The 19,789-nt window shown below is 50.5% G+C and overlaps 1 protein-coding gene across 20 annotated transcripts in view; it reads left to right on the forward strand.

The window, feature by feature from the left end:
• Nucleotides 1-19,789, forward strand: part of EPB41L1 (erythrocyte membrane protein band 4.1 like 1) — a 118,242-nt gene that overhangs the window by 6,560 nt on the left and 91,893 nt on the right. For 17 of the 20 annotated variants that reach the window (XM_008536302.2, XM_070588240.1, XM_070588261.1 and 14 more), the window contains exon 2: nucleotides 10,444-10,494. The exons of the other annotated variants lie outside the window; for them this stretch is intronic. The gene's annotated coding sequence lies outside the window, so the exon portion shown is untranslated. The remainder of the gene's footprint in view (nucleotides 1-10,443; nucleotides 10,495-19,789) is intronic. 20 annotated transcript variants of the gene reach the window in all.

Below are 19,789 nucleotides of genomic sequence, written 5' to 3' on the forward strand. Positions count from 1 at the left end.
TCCTCTTTCTCCCTGTGTGTCTCAGTTTCCTCTCCTCTTCTTATAAGGACACCAGTCATATTGGATTTAGGACCCACCCTAATCCAGTATGACTTCATTTTATTTTAACTAATTACATCTGCAAAGACTATTTCCAAATAAGGTCGCATTCTGAGGTTCTGGGTCGACATGAATTTGGGGGGACACCATTCAACCCAGTACATACAGGAAGATGGAAAAGAGTGCAGGGCTTAAAGCCCAGGTCCAAATCCAGGCTTTGCAGTAGAACAGCTGTGAGCCTTAGGATAGATTTGTTACTTTTTCTCAGCCTCAGTTTCCTCTTCTGTGAAATGGGGGCAGTAGCACCCACGATACTTGTTGTGCTGGTGAGACTTGGTCAAGATAACAGATGTGAGGAAACCCTAGTGAGGTGGCACAGGGCAGGCACCCAGTAATTATCACTTCCTCTTCGGCTCCTCCTTCTCTGCACTTAGTAGCTGGGAAAAGTCACTTTTATCTTGTTTCACTTTCCTCTTCTGCCAAATGTGAATAATCATCATCAGCTCTACCTGCCTCACTAGATTGTGAATCCTGGGGGATAATGAGAAAGCTCTTTGTAAATTGCTTAAGAGTTTGTTGCTGTGATTTTTAATTATAATCGTCATCTTCATAATAACCCTTGGCCGTTGCCACATCCATTGCATTCTCAGCAGAGCGCAGCCCAGCCCACTCTTCTCCTGAGGCAAGTCCTCTTTGCCCCTTTGCTCAGAAGTATCCTGCGAAGCGTAGCTGCTGTCAGAGTTGGGAGAACCTTAGGGATGGTCCTTGCCCTCCATTGCCCTCGTTAGCCAGAGGAGGGGAACATGCTCTGAGAGAAGTGATATCCCGAAGGTCACACAGCTGGTCAGTGGCAATTGGAACGCCTTGTTTGTGGCTCCTGTTTACAGTCTGAACAGTGCTTTTTTCCTAGTTGCAACTTTACCCCCAGAAGCAGGAGCTTGGGGCAGGTAGAGGCCTGGAGAGAGCTCTGCACAGGGCCCAGAGATGAGGACCCAGCAGAGAAGAGTCCTGCTGAGTCAGGATCAGAATCTCAGGCGAGGCTGGTCCCTGAGTCCTGAGTGAGCGGGCAGTGCCTCCGCAGGCTGAATGGGCAGGTTGTTTTGTTCTCAGCCTGGCTCTGGCCATCTCTGCCTGCACCAGCGGGAGGAGGCCACCACAGGCAGGCAGCAGCAGCATGAGGAGCCAGAGCCTGGAGGTAACCCAAGGCTTCAATGTCCCTATTGACAGCCAGGGTGGTGCTTCTCAGCAGGCTGTGTCCCTCTAAGCCTTGCCTTGGCGGGCCTAGGGAAGGCTCTGGAAAGGAGAGAAGGCATATCCTGTCTTGGCCGTTTCCCTGAAGTCATCTTCCTTCCCCCAGGCTGGGGGAGTCAGGCTCCTCCTCACTCCTTGCTTACCTTCCTCCCTTCTCTTCTCAGCGCGCCCCTCCTGCCTTCCGGTCCTCCTTCTCCCATCTTCTCTCCAGATTAAACATCTTAAGGATAAAGCCTCCAGACCCAGTTCAGTGGGTGGTTTTGGGGTTGCTTGGGGCCACATAAGAATTAAAAAGCCTAGAATCTTCCTCGTCAGAGCTCCCTCTGGTGACTGATAATCAACTGCGTACTTATTGGCTCACCATGTGCCAGGCCCCGTGCTAAGCGCTTTACGTGCCTATGTCTTTTAATTCTTGCAACTACCTAGCTAGGCAGAGATTACCCCATTTTATTAAAGGAGGCCAAGTAACTCGCCCAAGGCCTACCCAGTCCTCAGCCAGCAAGTGGCACAACTGGGATTTTAAGTCTGGATCTATCCAAAGCCCATGGGTGCTCTTGAGTCTTTCCTATACTGCCCCAGGTGGGGCCTTTGAGAACATTTAGGGCTTCACAGAGGGGCACACATTTGCTCAAATTCAGAGAAGAAATTCTTGGCTCAGAGAACAGGGTCTCTAATCCAGGTCTCCTGCCTCCCAGACCTGTGCTGTCACCCTCTCAGGGACTGGCCTTCCTACAGTGTTCGCCCTGGGCTGGCCAAGGCTCTGAGCCCATCTGGTCCTAGGCACTGCCCACCTGTGGGAGAGACTTGCATCAGGGACAAGTGACAGGGCAGGTCTGAAGGCATGTGAGTTTTTCCTAGATATTGTTGTCACTGACCACCTTAGTTTTTCATTGATTATCTTGAGTCTTCCAGTTAAATAAGCTTATTATCTGCAAAGAGTGATCATTTCATCTCAGAAGGGTGCTTGGGGGCTTGGAGATCCCCTATCAGGTTCAGTGATGGGTGGAGGCCAGGGAGGCAGAGGCTGGACCCGGGTTCAGGAGGACACTTGTGCTAGAAAGGAAAAGGAAGGAAGCCAGAGCTGGCCGAGGGCCAGAGTGCGACAGTCTAGCGAGAGGAAAGGAGCCTTTAAGCTGGAGTTGATAGGAAACCTCTCTTACCCCAAGTTGCACCCAGGAGTCCAGACTCCCTCCCAGGCAGGGCTGCTGATCTCGAGTGGCACTTCAGAATCGGAGCAGCTGCAGTCGGCTTGCTGGGCCTCCACCCACCCCCACGATGACCATAACCATGGTCAGCTTGAGCAGGTGGCTCAACCAGAAGGGACCTTGATTAACGAGCAGTGGCTTAAAACTTCTAATCAGAGAGCCCTCTCTTCATAGGCAAGGAAGCAGAAATTTAATACATGAAACAGTTAAAAGGAGAGCAGCTTAGCGCCCCATCCCTGCCCCCATCTCTGAGGGTTCCCTAAGGTAGAGCTTCTCAAACTTTGCTCCCCTGACAGCAGCAAAGGGGAGCTTGCTAAAGACTCTCTCTTCCAGGGCTCACCCCAGAGAGTCAAACTCAGATGCTCCATGGGAGGGTGGGATCGATGGCGGTACCCTGGAATCAGCCTGTTTTAACAGGCTCCCTGTTGAGGTGACTGGGACACAGAAGATTCTCAGATTGCCCTTGGAGAGTGCTGGTCTCAGATGTTCATGAACCTCTGAAACAGCATGCACAATTTTGAGAGTGGGCCTTGTCCTCGGGGAGGATCCATAGGCACCAGCTGAGTCTTTGAGTCACAACCCATAAAAGTTCAGAACCGCCGTCTTCAGGGATGTTTTATAGAGTGGGAGCCTAAGGACTGGAGAAGGGTCACCAGCTAATGACAGAGTCAGGCATCAAGACAGATCTCTCCTGCCTCTCAGCACATTGCTGGTTTTGAGTGAAGATGCAGAGAGACTGTGGACCAGTCCCTCCCCCTGTCTGGGACTCACTTTTCCCAGCTGTGAAATGGGGGTTAGATAGGATAAGCCCAAGGTCCTGTGTAGCTTAGCCAGAACCCAGTTCACATTCTTTACCCTTTTTCTTGCTGCCTCCTCAGCTTCACCCGCTTCTGGCCAGTCCACCCCCTCCCTTTAGCATCTCCCATCTTCAGAGATTCCGTACTGAGCCCGGATTCTAACCCCTCAAGTCCCTCCTGTCAAACCACATGCCTAGGTGCTCAGTCCTTTCTCTTTACACACCCACTCACCATAAATGAACCAGGTGCCTGTGAATCTGGGGACACTCACGATAGCCGTCTTCAGGGCTGGACCACTGAGGCCAGTGCCAAGGCGGCGGGGGGGGGGGGGTGCTTGGAGAATGTGTTTCCTGGCGCTCCTGGGACATGTCCAGTGCTTACCTATGTCTTTGCCCCAGCTCCCTGAGTTCCTCGCTGCCGGGAATGCCACCCTGCCCTTCCCCAGTACTGTTGAGATCCTGTCCGCCTTTTCAAGGCTCAGCTCAGTGGCCAACCTCTGTCCCACAAAGCCTTGTGAGTCCTCCCATCCCCACCCCCACGATGAGAATTTGTCTTTCCCTCCTCTGGATTCCCTTAGTACCTTATCTGTTCCCCTCTGGGGACAAGTTCTGCTTGGTCTTAGCTTTATCCTGGGACATGACTTGTTTCTGTCGTTAGATTGTGAGCACTAGGATGTCTCATGTATCATTGTTTGCCCCCCAGCACCTAGCTTTTCACAGAGCAGGTGCTTAATAAAAAGTTGAGTTTTATTTGCAGAATCTGTCTCTGGTCTTGGGCTGGGCTGGTTTTGACCCTGTCACTGGCAGGCCACGACTTCTCACATATCCCCTCCTTGATTTGTGGATTGGAGGGAAGCCAGTAGGGCAGTGAGTAAGAACTTAAATTCCAGTCTTGACTCTGCCATTTCCTGGCTGTGTGATCTTGGGCAAGTCCCTTCATCTCTCTGAGCCTCGGTTTCCTCGGCTTAAATCAAAGGGGGTGGGGATGACAGTCTATTGGAGGCTTGGAGGCTTGACTAAAATGAAATATGTAAAATGCTGAGATTGGAACATTGTAAAAAATAAATGGTCAATAAACAATCACAATTCATTCTTTTTCAGTTAATGGTTATGATCATTGTTTCAGCAGATACCTACTGTGTTCTGAGCATTGTGCTGGGGAGTGAGTGTCAGAGATACAGAAAAATCATTGCAGGAATTCCTTGGTCTGCAGGGTCTTATGGTCAAGTAGGGGCAGTAAATCTCTACTACTGGTGTCTGGCAGAGACATGGCTGAGTGAGCTGAGGAGTGAGTGATCAGTGTAGACTGCATGCAGGAGGTGATGTTTGAGCTGGATGGGCATAAAGCAGAGGGGGCAGTGGGAGGCAGGGAGACAGATGCTCCTTGTGGAGGGAAAGGAGAGGAGCTCCAGGCTGGAGATGGGAAAGTGGGCTGCATACTTGGAGAGTTGCAGGAAGGATTCAGGAAAGAGCAGAGTGGAAGCAGAGGCAGCTCCAGAATCTCCATATGGAAGGGGCTTAGGGTCAGCACCCCAGGTGGAGGCGGAACTTCAAGCTTTGTTTTGCCAAGAATAATTCAGAGGAGTTGTAGCTCACGATGCTACTACTGAGAACGAGAGAGAAGACTGGAAGGGTGGGGCAGAAAAGTTAGGGCTTTATGGCAGAGGTAGGGGGAACCAGTGAGTAGGGAGGGCCTTTGTCCCTCTGCTCAGGCTTGAGCTGAGAATGGTCAGGGGTGGGCTGCAGTCCCAGCCCTGGGCAGGCTCACCTTGAAGTCTATCCCATAATAACAGGGCTGCGTGTTTACCTGGCCAAGGTTGAGAGCTGAACTCTGGTCTGTCTGAAGTTAAAGTGCAAGTTGATCCCAGGAACATCAGAATCTCTAAATATTAGAGCCGGCAGGAGAAGCTGTCTCTTGATCCACTCCCTGGGCCCCTACATTATACAGAGAGGAAGCAGAGGCCCAGAGACGGATCCTTCATCCAAGAAGACCCGGTGAACTGGCCACAGTGAGTTCAGCACCAGCCCCTGTGAGCTATGGACCTCGGCCTATGACAGGGGTTGGGGGAAGAGGGCTAGGAGGGGGCCCGGAGAACCCAAGAAGGGGTGTAACTGACAAGTACGTGTCAGATTGGGAGCAATCTGTTGCCAAGGTGTGTGTGTGATCTCAGGTGAGTGGGATATGAGTGGGCTGGAGCCGTCATTGTTCCAGGCTTTCCTTCCCGGAAAGGAGAAAGGGCCACATAGGTGGGAACTAGGGCAATATTGGGATGTGGGGGAATTCAGGGGGTGGCTTGAGAAGAGGAGGCTGTTGCCAAGCAGCAAGAGACATGACTGTATTACAAGGGCACAGAGCATCCGTGCATCTGCGGGCCTGGCCCTGTACAGCCCTGCATGATACCGTAGTGGTATCACCCCCATTTTCTGGGGAAAGAAATGAGGAATGAGGGCTCCAAAGGTCCACAGCTAGAAAGAGCAGACCCAGGGGTGGGGGACTTCAAAGCCACATTCTTTGCATGCCCTGGGTGGCTGCTGTCCCAGTCCTTAGCCTAGCTTGGTCTTGGTGAGGTCAGGGAGATGCCCAGCCCAGAGCAAGCCACTTTTTGCCTTCCTGCACTTCTCCTCCATCAGTCTGCCCATCTATCTTGCCTGTTTTATTCTAGTTCACCCTGCCCCATTCTTTGTTAATTAAAAATATTTTTTTGAGTACCTACTGTGCTGAGTCACTGTCCCTGACCTTTGGAACTTAGGCCTTAGCATGAGCTGTCCCACATTGGTAGGATGGGACAGGAAAGAGGAGGTAGGGGGTCCACTAACACCCTTTTTTCCTTTGCACTGACCCCTTCCCCTTTGTTCCCCTTCCAAGCTCTCCTACCCCCAGATGAGACTTTTTGCTGAAACTGCCTGCTGCTGAAATGGAAACCAATCAGAGTTAATTGTTAAACCTAATAGTTGTGAGAGTTTCACCCTGCTGGGCTGGTGGGAAGGGGCCGAGTGCTAGCTGTGCTCCCCAGGAGAGGGGGCAGAGCCACCAGGTTTTTCTGGCATGTACCTGCCACCTTTTCCCCATTCTGGAATCTGCCTCCAGGGCTTGTTCCTCCCCTCCTTCCAGGGGGCGGGCTGCTTCTTGGACTCTTTCCCTTGACTCCAGGTGAGGTGACCCTGGGAGGTGAGTACTGGCTCTGACGGAGTCCAAGGCCTCTAGGGGAGTGCTCCCGGGGGAGGGGCCGGGGAGGGCATGGCGCCTAGCCCCAGGGACCCACCCAGGGAGCTGACAGCCACTGGGCCTTCCTGGCTTTGCCTCTTGCTTGGCAGGGTGGGGGTGTGGGGATGGCGCCACAGTGGCCTACGCTGTATACACAGGACCCCCACCCAGTGCAGGTCATGCCACGCCTTTCTCCTGTTTTCCTTCCCTTTTACCCTTTTCATTGGGTGTCCTGTTCTGGGCCATTCTCTGCCACTAGACTGATGGAGGAGGGGTCCTTGAGAATAATGGCAAAGACTTATTCCTTTCTCCAGAAGGCCAAGCCCCAGACCGGGCCCCTGTCAAGCTTTAGGGATAGAGCTCAGGCTTCCAAGTCAGACAGGCCTGGGGTCAAAGCTAGGTGACCTAGGGCAAGTGGCCCACCTCTCTGAGCCACAATGTTATCCTCTGAACAATGGGTACTCCCTTTGTCACCATCACTGTGAATATAACAGGCACCAGAGGCAGATAGTAATATTAGGCTCAGTAGGGGTTTGTTGAACGAACAGATACCGTTCTGTTCACAATCAACTTTGTCTTGAGAGGACTGGCTCTGGCTTAGGGCCCTGGAGGCCACCAGCCCTGCCCTTTAGGACTTGATTGTCTAGAGCCACGCTGTGCATACAGTAGCAACTAGCCACATGTTGCTACTGAGCTCTTGAAATGTGGCCAATGCCACTGGGGAACTGAACTTTTAATCTTATTTGATTAATTTAAAATTTAGAAAGAATAGTTCCTTCACTTAGCAAAAAAATTATACGATATGTTTAGGAACTTAAATTCGTGAATTTACTTTTTCAATTGTAAAGGCTAAGAGAATCTAAACATTTCATAAAAATTTAGCATCCGAATTGAGATGCTCTAAAGGTAAGATACACACTGGATTTAGAAGACTTAATATGAAAAAGAAGAATGTAAAATACCTCTTTTTTATATTGATTACATCTTGAAATGGATATATTGGGTTAAATAAATATATTAGTAAAATTAATTTTATCTATTCCTTTGTACTTTTAAAATGCAGTTATGGAAAATTTTAAATTACATATGTGGCTTGCGTTATATTTCTGTTGGACAGCACTGTTCTAGCCAGAGAGTTGAGTTGAACACATTTGAATAATAATATAAGACTATAAAGACTGGTTCTTTGGGGAGGCTTGAGGGGGTGAAAATTAGATATTCCCCACGCATTTCCCCCCTAGATCTGGGCCATGCCCCATGGCGGAAGTTAGCCTGGATAACCCCATAGCCTCCAGGATAAGATTAAGACTTTTGAGGTCAAATGAAGAGCCTACCTCTGGGTGGCCTTGCCACTCACTTGCTCTGTGTGTGACCTTGGGCAAGTCCCTTCACTTTGCTGAACCTTAGTCTATCATTGGCAAATCTAGACTAACGGTGGGGCTTACCTGTTGATTGAGGGGATTACCTGAGATAGAATCTGAGTGCAGCACTGAGTACAGTGCCTGGCACGTGTGAGCTGTCAGGTGTTAGCTGTGGAGGTTGTTGCTACTACTGTTAGTCATAGGGGCTGTTGCTACTGTTGTTGCATCTGTCAGCTTGGATTCTCTTGTTCCATTTCTCCCAGGGGACATGGGCCGGATGGAAAGGACGAGAAGTTAAAAAAGCCTGAGAGTGGATTTGGGATGGGGACTAGGGGATGCTTTGTTCATTACCTTAGGGGATGTCTTGCCTTTGAGGTAGCTCCTTGGATCTTCCTGTTCTGTAGGTGATCAGGCAAAGATACGTGCCCATTTTATAGATGAGGAAGCTGAGGCCTGCTGAGGAGAAGTGACCTGGCCATACAGCCTGAACCTGAATGCAGGACTTCCCAGCCCTGTTGTGGCAATATTGGCCAGTGTTAAGAGGCCTCCTTTTTGAGGTTATAGGAGTAGGGCCTGACGAGGAGTCCAGAGCTTGTGAGGAGTGGTTGTTATTAGTGTCCTGTAACTGGAAGGGGCCTCGACACCATTCAGTACAACCATCTCATTCTCAAGTTGAAGGAACAGAGAACTGAGTATGTGTGTATGTGTGTGTGAGTGGTCTAGGATCACACAGCAAGTTGGTGGCCAAGCTGGAACTGTTTCTGTTTGTTTAGATCCAGCCCGCAGCTCAGCCCTGGCAGGACGGATGGCCCTGCCTGTCAGCCCCCTCCTCTCCTGCCCAGTCCCCAGAGAGGCTTCCCAGAAAGAGGCTTTTGTTTCACCAGCTCCTTCTGGTTTCCTCTCAAGGTAGCTTCGCCACCACCCCCCTCCATCTGCCCAGATTTGAGTTTGTCCCTGTTCCAGGTTTAAAGGGCCCTGAAATCTGAAGCTTCTCCACACACGTCTGCTTTCTGGCTGCCCATGGGGGAGACCACGGGCTTTTTCATCAAGGAGACCTGGGTTCAAAACCCTCTTCCACCATTAATTCTCTTTGTAGCCTTGGTCAAGTCACTTGTAGTTTTTTAGTCTCAACTTCTACATCTGAGAAGCAGGAACCAAAATGGTGTGCATGCAACCTAGTGGTTAAGAACCTGGACTCTGGGTCTCCCCCCAGCACTGAATGGCTGTAGTGGTCTTCACTGCGTCATTTCACCTTTCTGGGTCTCAGTTTCTACATCTGTAAAGGAAGGCTGTTACCTCCTGGATCGCTGTGATAAGGTATTTGCTGAGCTCTCCACATGCATCATCTCACTTAACCCTCCACTTAGCCCTGGAAACAGGCACTATTACAGTACTCCTATTTTCCAAATGAGGAAACCAAGGCTCAGAGAAGTGAAGAGACTTACCCCAGGCCACAAAGCCTGAAAGGGATGGAGGCAAAATTCAAACCAGATCTGTGTGACTGTGGGGCCCAATCTTATGACCACTGTACTGCACTGCCTCCTGGGGTTAGCCTGGGTGCTGGGAAACAGTGGATGGGAAAGTGGGTTGCAAGCTGCTGGGTGACTGATTTTACAACTGAAGTAGCAGTGTCCTGAGGCCCATGCTGGCCTCCAGAGCTGGGGGAGAGAGAAGGTGCTTGGGAACACAGCTTCTGATCCTGCTGGTCCAACCTCAGCCAGTGACTTTCCTAGTGGCCTGATTCTTGTGTTCTATGTGAAGTATCCCATGCTACTGTTCTGAGCGTGTGAGTCCAGGGACCTGAGGCTTCTCCTTCTAACAATCCTTCCCCATGTGTACTAGGCTAGGCCTGCAGTTGGGGCTTAAGGTGATTGAAAAGGGGCTTAAATACTCTGTAAGTGAATTAGACCAGAACTGAACATTAATGCTAAAAGGACTTTAGGGACCACTGGCTGAGTCCAACTATATTTATTTTACAGATGGGGAGACTGAGGCAAGGATAGGCCAGGTTGAGAGAGCAATGGGCATGTTTTTTCTGGGTGCTGGAGACCGTGAGACTGACATGGTAGGAAGTGCATGAAGGGTAGGCAGGACTCTGCCCTCCCTCATCCTCCTACATTCAGTCTACCACCAAGTTCTGTGGATACCACTGCTTAAATAGTATCTCTTTAATCCATCCACTTCTTTCAAGCTTTGCTGCTACCATCCCAGTCTGGGCCCTTGTCACATGCGCCCTGGACAACCACAACAACCTCCTAACTTATATGCCTAAAGCTACTCTTACCCCTTCTCAGTCCATCCTCTACCCTATAGATCAATGAGTTCCTATTGCTCTTAGAATCAATACTGAACTCTTTACCTTGGCGTCCAAGGCCCTTCACAGCCTGGCCCCTGCTGGCCGCCTCAGCTTCATATTTGCTACTTTCCCCTTTGCTCTCTGTGTAGTCACAAGGGCCTTTCTGTTTAACAGGTTCAGCAACTTCCCTAAGGTTCCTCAGAGAGTCAAATGCCAGCCTCTCAATTTCCAGCTCCATGCGGGGCCCATGAACTCGGTTCGGAGGAGCTAACACTGTTTCCTCCTTCTAGGTACCTGACTGACGTCCTTCCCCCCAGGGAGCTGGTGTGGACGGAGGAGGGGTGAGTGTTACAAAGGCACAGCCTGATTCTCCTTCTGCTCAGGTTGGACAAGTTGGCCTTCCAGGCCCTCAGAACCTCTATTTTGATATATTTTACTGCTGGGGAGGGTGAGAGTTTGTCTAGGTCACAGATTTCTCGTGGGTTTGAAAAGGGGGGCAGCGCTGAGGGTCCTCTCTGGTTTTGGCTGATTTTGAGGTAGGGACTGAAATGCATGTTCATTAGCATCTCTGAGTTAGACAAGGTGCTTTGCCTATATTGCTTATTCATGCCACCATGGCTTGTGATAGATGACCTTGGACCTGGAAGCTGGATCCACTGACCCTGTAGCTCTTGTTTTCTCTGGCTTGACCACTCCCAGATTGTAGACTAGATTCAGGAGAGAGTGTTTTCATTCTGGTTCTGCTACTGACTATGGAGTGACCTTGGACAGCTACCTTCCTTTCTTTTGGCCTCAGGATCGTGTGGACATCGTCAGGGCAGGGGGTGGGGGAAGGTGGGGTCAGAGTAAACGAGTTATTTTCAAACTTTCCGGGAGAGATATTCCCTTTCCAAATGAACCCCAAAGAATCTCAATGTACAAAACAGCTAAAGGGGTTGCAGCCGTGCTTGAAGTTAGAGTAGGCCAGGGGGACTCTAATTGGCTAACTCCTCAGCCCCAGCAACCCCTGGACAATGACAGGAACCCTTCCTAGGCTCTGTGCAAGACACTTTGCAAACCACTGGCCTGGAGCATGTCAAAGCTCCCTTCCAACTTGGAGGTTCTGTGACTCTGGCAGGGTGAGGGCTTGGAGAGGGAACGGAGCCAACAAAGTTATACGGACTGAGAAATTGTGAGTAATATGCAAATACCATTGTGGGGTTATTAGTAAGGCACAAGTGCCAGGGGTGTGATGTTGCCATTCTAGAATCCTCTGGTTTTTATTTTTGAGTAGATGTGAGGCACCTCTGTACCCCTAGGGGACCTCTCCTGTGTGTGTGTGCGTGTGTGTGTGTGTGTGTGTCTGTGTCTAGGGAGCAGGGGCTATGGGGGTGGGGTGGGGCTGAGCCAGGCAGGGTCAGGTAGAATAAATGCCAAACAGAACTGGAGTGTGTTGCTCCTGGGGGTGGCGGGGGTAGGAGGTGGTTTTAGTTTCAGTTAAAAGGAGCAATTTGGCTCTTTCCTGCCAACACATGGGCCCCACGGAGATCTCTGGGCAGGAAGCACTGGGAACAAGGAATCCTCTGTCCACAGCCACAGCACAGCCAGGACAGAGGAGGTGGATTAGGAGTTCCCGGGAGGAGGCCTGCCGGTCTTACCCTGACATTTGGGCAAATGGCTGGGGAGAAGGGGAACTAAGTGTATGTGTGCATCGAGGGGGGTGTGGTAAGGGGAGTTAGAGGTTGGTTCACACACTTATTTCATAAGTTCTCGAACTTCCACAAGCCCTCCAAGGAGCCAGGCTCAGAGGCGGTGGGCTCTATAGGGGTCAGAGCCGAGAAAGATGAGAATCTAGGTATTAACAACCAGCAGTTTACTGGAGGAGACAGGAAACGTGAGAGATGATAGATTTTTGCAGGCACCCTTGTGCGGTGGAAGTCATTTGGCCTGCAAGTCTGGAGCCCTGCGTTCAAGTCCTTGCTCTGACACTGACTTGTTCTGTGGTCTTGGCCTCATCACTTCCCCTTTCCGGGCCTCAGTTTCTTCTTCTGTGGAATGGGAATGGACCTCTCAGCCCTGGCTACTAGTTAATACTCTTCTGCATCTCTATTAGATCAGGGTATTTCAAATCTTTTTGGAGCAGCAGAATCCCAATATGTAAGCATTTGTAACAGAACTTCTATGGTTAAATTCACAGCAGTTAACCAGAATCTTGCTGCCCTCCTTACTGCCCTTTGTTCCGTGGATGTTTTTGGAGGTGTCTCTGCAGATTCTCAGGGCTCCAGGAAGCAGTGTCTGAAGACCACTGGGTCAGGACAATTCTTTTTTTTTTTTTTTGAGGAAGATTAGCCCTGAGCTAACATCTGTTGCCAATCCTCCTCATTTTGCTGAGAAAGACTGGCCCTGAGCTAACATCTGTGCCCATCTTCCTCTACTTTATATGTGGGACGCCTGCCACAGCATGGCTTGACAAGCAGTGCATAAGTCCATAGCTGGGCTCTGAACCGGCGAACCTGGGGGCCACTGAAGCAGAACGTACAAACTTAACTGCTGCGTCACTGGGCTGGCCCAAGGACAATTCTTGAGAACATGCTTTGTAGGCTGTCCCTTGCAGCCCAGATGATAGGGATTGTATCAGAATGTACAGGAGCAGTTCTAATACTGGCTTCTGCCTGGCCCTGCCTATGACCAGCATGGACCTTATCTTGGTTAGGGCCTGTATGACTGGGCGTGGCTTTTTAGAAACAAGTAACAAAAACTCAAAGTGGCTTAAACCAGAAAAAGACTAATGGACCCTGGAGCAGTTCATGGGATTAAAGTATAAGGATTCAGGTCAACTCTCCTTCTCTTTCCCATCACTGCTTGTTTCTTCTCTTTGTCCTTATTAGGAAATGGTTGTCTGCTGCCCCAGCCTGGCAACTGAAACAGAAAGAAGGAACTATTTTTCTGCTGGGGTCTATATATCAATCCAAGGGAAGGACTCTGATTGGTTCAATCATTGTTGCTGGGTGATAGGGACATTCTGAGTGGCCAGGCCTCGGTCTTGTGCCTACACGTAGTGAATGGAGGGGCTGGGCTATCACCAGAAGAAGAGAGAGAGGAAGGCTACTGAGCAGACAGAACCCCAAGAGCACTAGGCTGTTAGTGGAATCCTGGGCTATAGGAGAATGAACAGCTCATAGATCTGCAAGGGCCATAACTCTCCTCTTCAGTAATAGTAATACAAATACCAACAGTGATAATAATAGGTAGTGTGTATTGAATTGAACAGCTCCCTGTGCTGAGCATGTCTATTGCTTTACGTGTGTTATTTCATTAGTCCTTATGACAATTACATCCCCATTTTATAGATGGGGAAACTGAGGCTCAGCTAGTGGAGGTCACACATTGAGTAAGAGGAGAAGCTGGGATTCAAGGCCAAGGAGTCTGGCTTCAGAGCTCATGCTCTGCCTCACATCTGCTGCCTCTGGTTGATAGGTCAAGTGGCTGTGCTACATATGCTTGCATGCTGCTCTGTGACACAGAGCTCATGACCTGCAGAGACAGCCCAGGCCCAGGTTACACTGCTCTGCCTGTTGAAATAGAGCTTTCTTATGTTGCACTCAGATCTGCCTCCACATAAAGCAGTCCATCCAGTGTGTGGCTCTGTGGTAGGTATTTCAGGGGATGTAAAGGAAAATCATCCATGCACCTCCCTGAATGGTCACCATAACAATTAAGTCACGTTACTGAGCTCTCACTTTGTCCCAGGCTCGGTGCTGAAAACTTCATATGCATTAATGTCTTATAATTGCAACAACAACTCTGTAGAGTAGGTACTATGATTGCCCCTGTTTTCCAGAGGAAATGGAGGCTCAGAGAGGGTAAGTGTTTACTCATAGTCAGATGGCTAATAAATGGCAAAGCTGGTGTTGAGTTCAGCTCTGCCTAGCTCCAGAGCCTGTGCTAGAAACCACTGCAGTCACCTGTGTCCTCCAGAGGGGAAATAACTGTATGCAGGTGTGGCTGTGACACAGTCAATGGTGCAAATCGTCATTGGAGAGGGACAGGAAAAGTGAAGCTGATGTTCAGAGGAGAGAGCTCAGGGAAAGAGGGGAGCATGGGGCATAGCAGTCAAAAGGTGCTTCCCGGAGGAAGGGACATTTGATTGGGCCTTGAAGGGGGCTGGATTTGGATGTTCCATTCAGAGAGGACTCTCCAGGAGAAGTGAGCTGCCTGAGAAAAGACATGGAAGGGAGAAGCGGGAGTAGTTTAATTTGGCCAGAACTAAAGAGCTGGGGTGGGGTGGGGGGAGGGTGGCCAGGTGTCTTACAGGCTTCACAGAAGGAGCCCCCTCCTTCCATACTGTTCTCTTCAGAGATGTGAAGCTGCACACTGGTGCCCAGTTCCTTCACCTTTTCTCCCAGTGGTGAGGAGGGCGGGCTCCAGATGAATGGTGGACACAGGGCACCTGGGCACCAGCAGGTAGCAGTCCTTCATTCACATCCTCCTGGTGGTGAATGGAGGAAAAGTGCTCCCCTGTGGTCCATTGCCCGGGGTCAGCCCTTCCTCCAGACGGCACAGAACTTAAGGAGCCAGGGTGGTTTCTAGCAGCCTTGGTGAAGGGAGGATTCTCTATCTTCTCCCCAGGCAGCAGGCTGAAGCATGTACCTCTAATCCACGAAGAGACCCCCCCCCCTTCCCGTCCCCACTTCCACCTGCACACACAGCTAATCTCATCCACCTTGTCAGAAGATGGATAATGCCCTCAGAGCCTGGGCTCTGTCCTGAAAGTGACTTCGGATTTTTTTCAAACATCTCAGGTGGAAAATTGGGGGAAGAGTATGATGTTAGTGCTGGCAGCCTCCTTGCTTTCAAAGGATGGAAGAATGGTAGTCACATTTATTGAACTGGACTTACAGTGTGTCAGAGGCTTTATCGCCCCCATTTTACAGATGAGGAAGCTGAGGTTCAGAGGAGGAAAATGACACAGGTGAAGTTGTCACATGAAAGGTGGCTGCATCATTGTCTCAGGAGGGATGTAAGTGTGGGAGACTCAACAAGGAAACCTGTGCCTCCCCTTCCCTGTTCTTGCCTACTGTCTCCTCCTCCTTAGCAGAAGCTCTGAAATGCTGACTCTGGCTACTTTGACTCTTCCCTACGTGGATACAGATAATTTTCCCTGGCTTGCTGCCTGCCTGGGTGCCAGAGGGGCTGTCTCTGAGGGGCCCAGGCTTCATGAATGTCACCCAGACAAGGCCCAGATGTCTAGCATTCCTTCTGCGACCCCTATTGTCTCTGGGATTCTTGCATTTCTCTGACGCTTTTTGGAGGGATTCCAGCATTTTTGTAGGAGGAAAAGAGATGGAGAAGGGCAGGGGAATTCTTTCATTGGAGGGGTCTTCATCCCCATGGTCCTTATCACCTCTCGCACCTGGACTAGAATCTCAGGCCCTTATGTTTTTCCTACAAAAGGCTTTTTCTATTCATCATCTCATCAGATTTACCCCATAATCCTGAGAGGTAAGGCAGGGAGGGTATAATTATCCTCATTTTGTGGGTGGATTAACTGAGGCTCAGAGAAGATAAGTGACTTATCCAAAGTCACACAGCTAATGAGTGGCAGAGCAGAGCTTAAGACAGAAGTCAGTGTCCAGGAATCCTGATCTTTTTTCCCATTGCTCAGTGCTGATGGCTATTAGGACAGCCTCTGAACTCCTTCTTTGGTCCAGCCCAGTATGTGGGGGTCATGTCCCCAGTTCAAACCTTCCCAACTTTCCTAAGGCCTGCAGAATAAAGCTTCACTTACCAGGTCTGAGCTTGAGAATTCCCCAATCCAACCCCAGCCTACTGCTCCTGCCAGTTTTGGCTGACGTGACAGGCTGGCCTTTTTCTTCTGACAAGGTGGATATGATTAGCCATTTGTTGGGAGGATCCCTTTCTGGGATGTTGGAAGCATGTGTTTCAGCCTGCTTCCCAGGGAGCAGATGGGGAAACTGAGGCTGGGGTCAGCACAATTGTTGCATTTAGGGCAGCTGGAGAGGCAAGGCTGGGAAAAGGCTTGGGCTTGGGCTGGGCTGATACGGTAGGCCCCCTTCCCAGAAAATCCACAGCTTTGTTTCATTAAGTAGAACACTCACTAAGTAGTATCCACTGAGTGTTTACATTTTGCTCCACTTCTGCCCCAGAGAAATTCTTCCTAGGGGCACCCTGGGTTTTCCCAGAAAAGTAGTGTCTGGGCCAAACCAGGGAGGAGCCGTAGGTCTCTAAGGAGCATTGGGGGCTGCAGCTCAGCACTTGCTAAGAATAATGGGGATTCTGGAGTTAGTGGTGATGGTTGCACAATTCTGTGAATATAGTGTTGGCACCTGCTTTACCTCCAGACCTCCAGGGATTGGAAGCAGTAAGAAGCAAAGGTTCCGAGACTGGCCTCCTGGGCCTTGTGTGGCCTGTGGAAGTGGTTTTGGCCTCTAGAATCCATTGTTGATCAGGATTTATTTCCCCAATTGATATGTGGGGAAACGGAGACTCAGACTAGGAAAGTAATTGGCATCAGTTGCCAGCAGTAGCCAGCCCTGGATGCAAAGGGGGAAGCTAGCAGTGGAGTGCGGGCAGCATTATAAAATTAAAATAGCAAACACTGCCTTCTTCATCCTTGTGTTCCAAGAACCAGGTCTCAGGAAAGGTCTGAATGAATGGCCTGAGCAGGTCCCTCTCCCTCTCTTGGCCTCAGTTTCCCCTTTAGATCCACTCTCTACAGTGTATTCTTTGTATTCTGTGATCCATGAGTTCAGACACATGGTTGCCAAGTTTTCCTGGGGGCTCAGTTGCCTCATTTGTCAAACAGGAACAGCAAAATCAGCCATCATTACCCACCTCGAGTGTTACTACCACAAGGGTCAGTGAAGTGACGTGTCACTACAGGGCCACATCAGGCTTTGGCAGATTGGAAGTTGCTTCAACAAAGTGACATGCTCTTACCCTGGCAATGGAATGAAGCTGAAAAGAGCTGAGCTCCAGACTCAGACAGACTGGGTGTAGACCCTTTCTCCACCCCTACCATGTGAATTTGAAGGAGATACTTCATTTCTCTATGACTTAGTTTTACCATCTGTAAAATGGAGACAATAAAAGTTCTTACTTCAGAGGTTATGGAGCCCAAATGAGAGCATCAGGCAATGAACATAGCACTGTGCCTGGCACACAGTCAAGTGCTTAATAACTGGTAGGTGTTACTATGTTGTTGGTACCCATGATGATGATGATAATCCACACTTAGAGATTGGGATTCTGTGGGGGCCAGCTAGGCTAGTGATGGCAATGTTACTGTTATTAATAATCTCTTATATCTGTTTGGCACTCTACAGTTTATGAAGCATATTCACATCCATCACTGTAGGTGGCCTTCAGAGCACTCCTTAAGGGAGGCAGAAAGGTGTCACCATCTCCATTTTACAAGGCATTGTGAGTCCTGAGGGAGGAGAAGTAGCTTGCCCATGGTTTCAGCTCAGGTCTTCATGCTTTGGGAGCTCAACTCCTGGCCAAAGGTGCTGCAGGGGTCAACCTCTGGGTGTGGCAGCACTGACAGAAAAGTGGGGGCGATTGTTACATACCCTGATTTTCACTCCCTGGGTTTTGGAGAGTGTGTAAGCAAGTGACTGAATAAATAACAGGGTGACTGGCTTGGTGGCCTTGCCAAGTCACAGAAACACACACATAAGCCTTGAAGTCCGTACATTCAGGGTGATTAGGGGCAACCTGCCTCTCACTTTTGGGCCCAGCATTTCTGAAGCTGTGGGCCAGCAATGTCCCTGCTTGTTCACTACAGCTTGGCAGGGTCCTGAGCCCTCTTCCGTTTCTCTCTTCTGTTTCCTGCTCCCCAGCCCCGACCCCAGTGCTTGGACCTAGCAGTGGATTCTGCCTCCAGTCATTCTTCCATTGAGTCTTGATTTAGTCAACCAGTTTTCACTGAGTTCCTGCCATATACCAGGCACTGTCCCACGTGCTAGGACACAGAGGCGCACATGGCAGGCACACACATGATGGATATTGAGCAGCAGAACTTCATACCTGTCTCTGGCAGCTCCCAAGGGTTGGTGAAGAGCTGTCTCTTGGTTCTTCCATGGGATGCATGATTTTGAATTTGGAAAAACGTCTCTACTATGGGAGGCAAAACGTGCTGGAAGCCCTGGGCTAGGGGTCAGGCCTGGACAGTGGTTCAACCTTTGCCACAGCCTTGCTGTGTGACCTTGGGCTGCTCCCTGCCTCTTTCTGGGCCTCCTCCTTCCCATCTACCAAAGGAAGGGATTGGTTGAGATATGAGGATAGTCCCTGATGTTTGTGAGGCACCTGTCTGGCCGACGTGTCCTATGCTCACAGGAGTTTTGGCTGATGCCAAGGTCCTTTCCTGCCTAGCAGTTGGCTCCTGGGTTTTGCAGGCCTTGGGAGTGGTTTCTGAACTGGGCTCTGAGCACCAGGAAAAAGACGGTAGGATCATCAGCTCCCCCACAGTCTGGCCTGAGAAGCCTCCTGCTGGCCTGTGGGCCCGGCTTCCCCGACTGGTGCTAGTGCTGACAGAACAGGTTCCAGCAAGGCAGCGCTTGACACGGAAGCCAGCGCAGTCCAGCAGGGGCCCTGCACACTGGTGGGTATAATCTCTTACATTTTCTCTTGGGTAGGAGGTGGTAAGGGGTGGGTTTGAGGTGGAGTGAGAACAAAACTTCAAGGCTCCCTGAAACTATGGAGTTGACCTAGCCCCTCCACAGGAAGGGTGATGAAACTGAAGACCCAAAGGGCAGATTTTCCCGTCTACACCAAGTATCACAACGCTACGTGGAAACACAGGTGTCCTGACACCTGCCCTCCCCCTCCCCCCCGCCTCCCCCACGTAATCACATGTTGTGCTCAGCTATGTTTCCTGGGCCTTGGTCACTGAGGTTGGGGGGAGGGCAAGGGCTAGAGCACGTATGTCCCTGACAAGGCGGAGGGTGGTGGACTTCATCCTGGTGGCTGTGGTTAGGAGGAGAGAATGTCTGTGTGTCATTTTTGTCATGTTCCCCAGCCTCCTGTCATGTTTCCCAGGTAAGTTCCTGGGTCTCTCGCCCTAGTGGCACTGACAGCTGACATGTTGAGTGTCCAGAGGAGGAAGGGGAGCAGAGGGCAGGCCCTTCTGCCAGATAGGGACAGGAGGCCTGGTGAGTCCTGGCTGTGCTTGATTCTAGGTAATGGAGCAATTCAGCTGTGAGCACCCATCCTGGTGCTGGGGCACTGCCTGTGTGGCCAGGCTAAGGAGCCTCTCTGTGTCTTCCCTGCCCCCCAGCTCTTGGTGTCTGTGGCCTACCCACACCCGTGCAGCTCTGGGCCCTGCCACTTGTCCCTGGCATGGGGACTGGTTTGGCAGGTTTTGCCACACCCATGAGCAGCTGGGAACTGGAGCAGGGCAGGCCTGAGGAGCTGCCCTGTTGTTGCCTTTTTCACCCCCAGCCTCACCTTTGCCCCCTTCCCTACCTTTGTCAAGGGAGGCTGCATTGGGAGCTTGAAAGCAGAAGACAATGAGACTCCTAGTCCTGGCTCCACCGCTTCCTTAGCATGTGACCATGATGGGCAAGTCCTTTTCCCTTCTTGGGCCTCAGTGTCTCATCTATACAATGGGATTTGGGGCTCGGTAATCCTCAAACA

Source organism: Equus przewalskii, chromosome 21, assembly GCF_037783145.1.
Source record: "Equus przewalskii isolate Varuska chromosome 21, EquPr2, whole genome shotgun sequence".
NCBI classification, from domain to species: domain Eukaryota; kingdom Metazoa; phylum Chordata; class Mammalia; order Perissodactyla; family Equidae; genus Equus; species Equus przewalskii.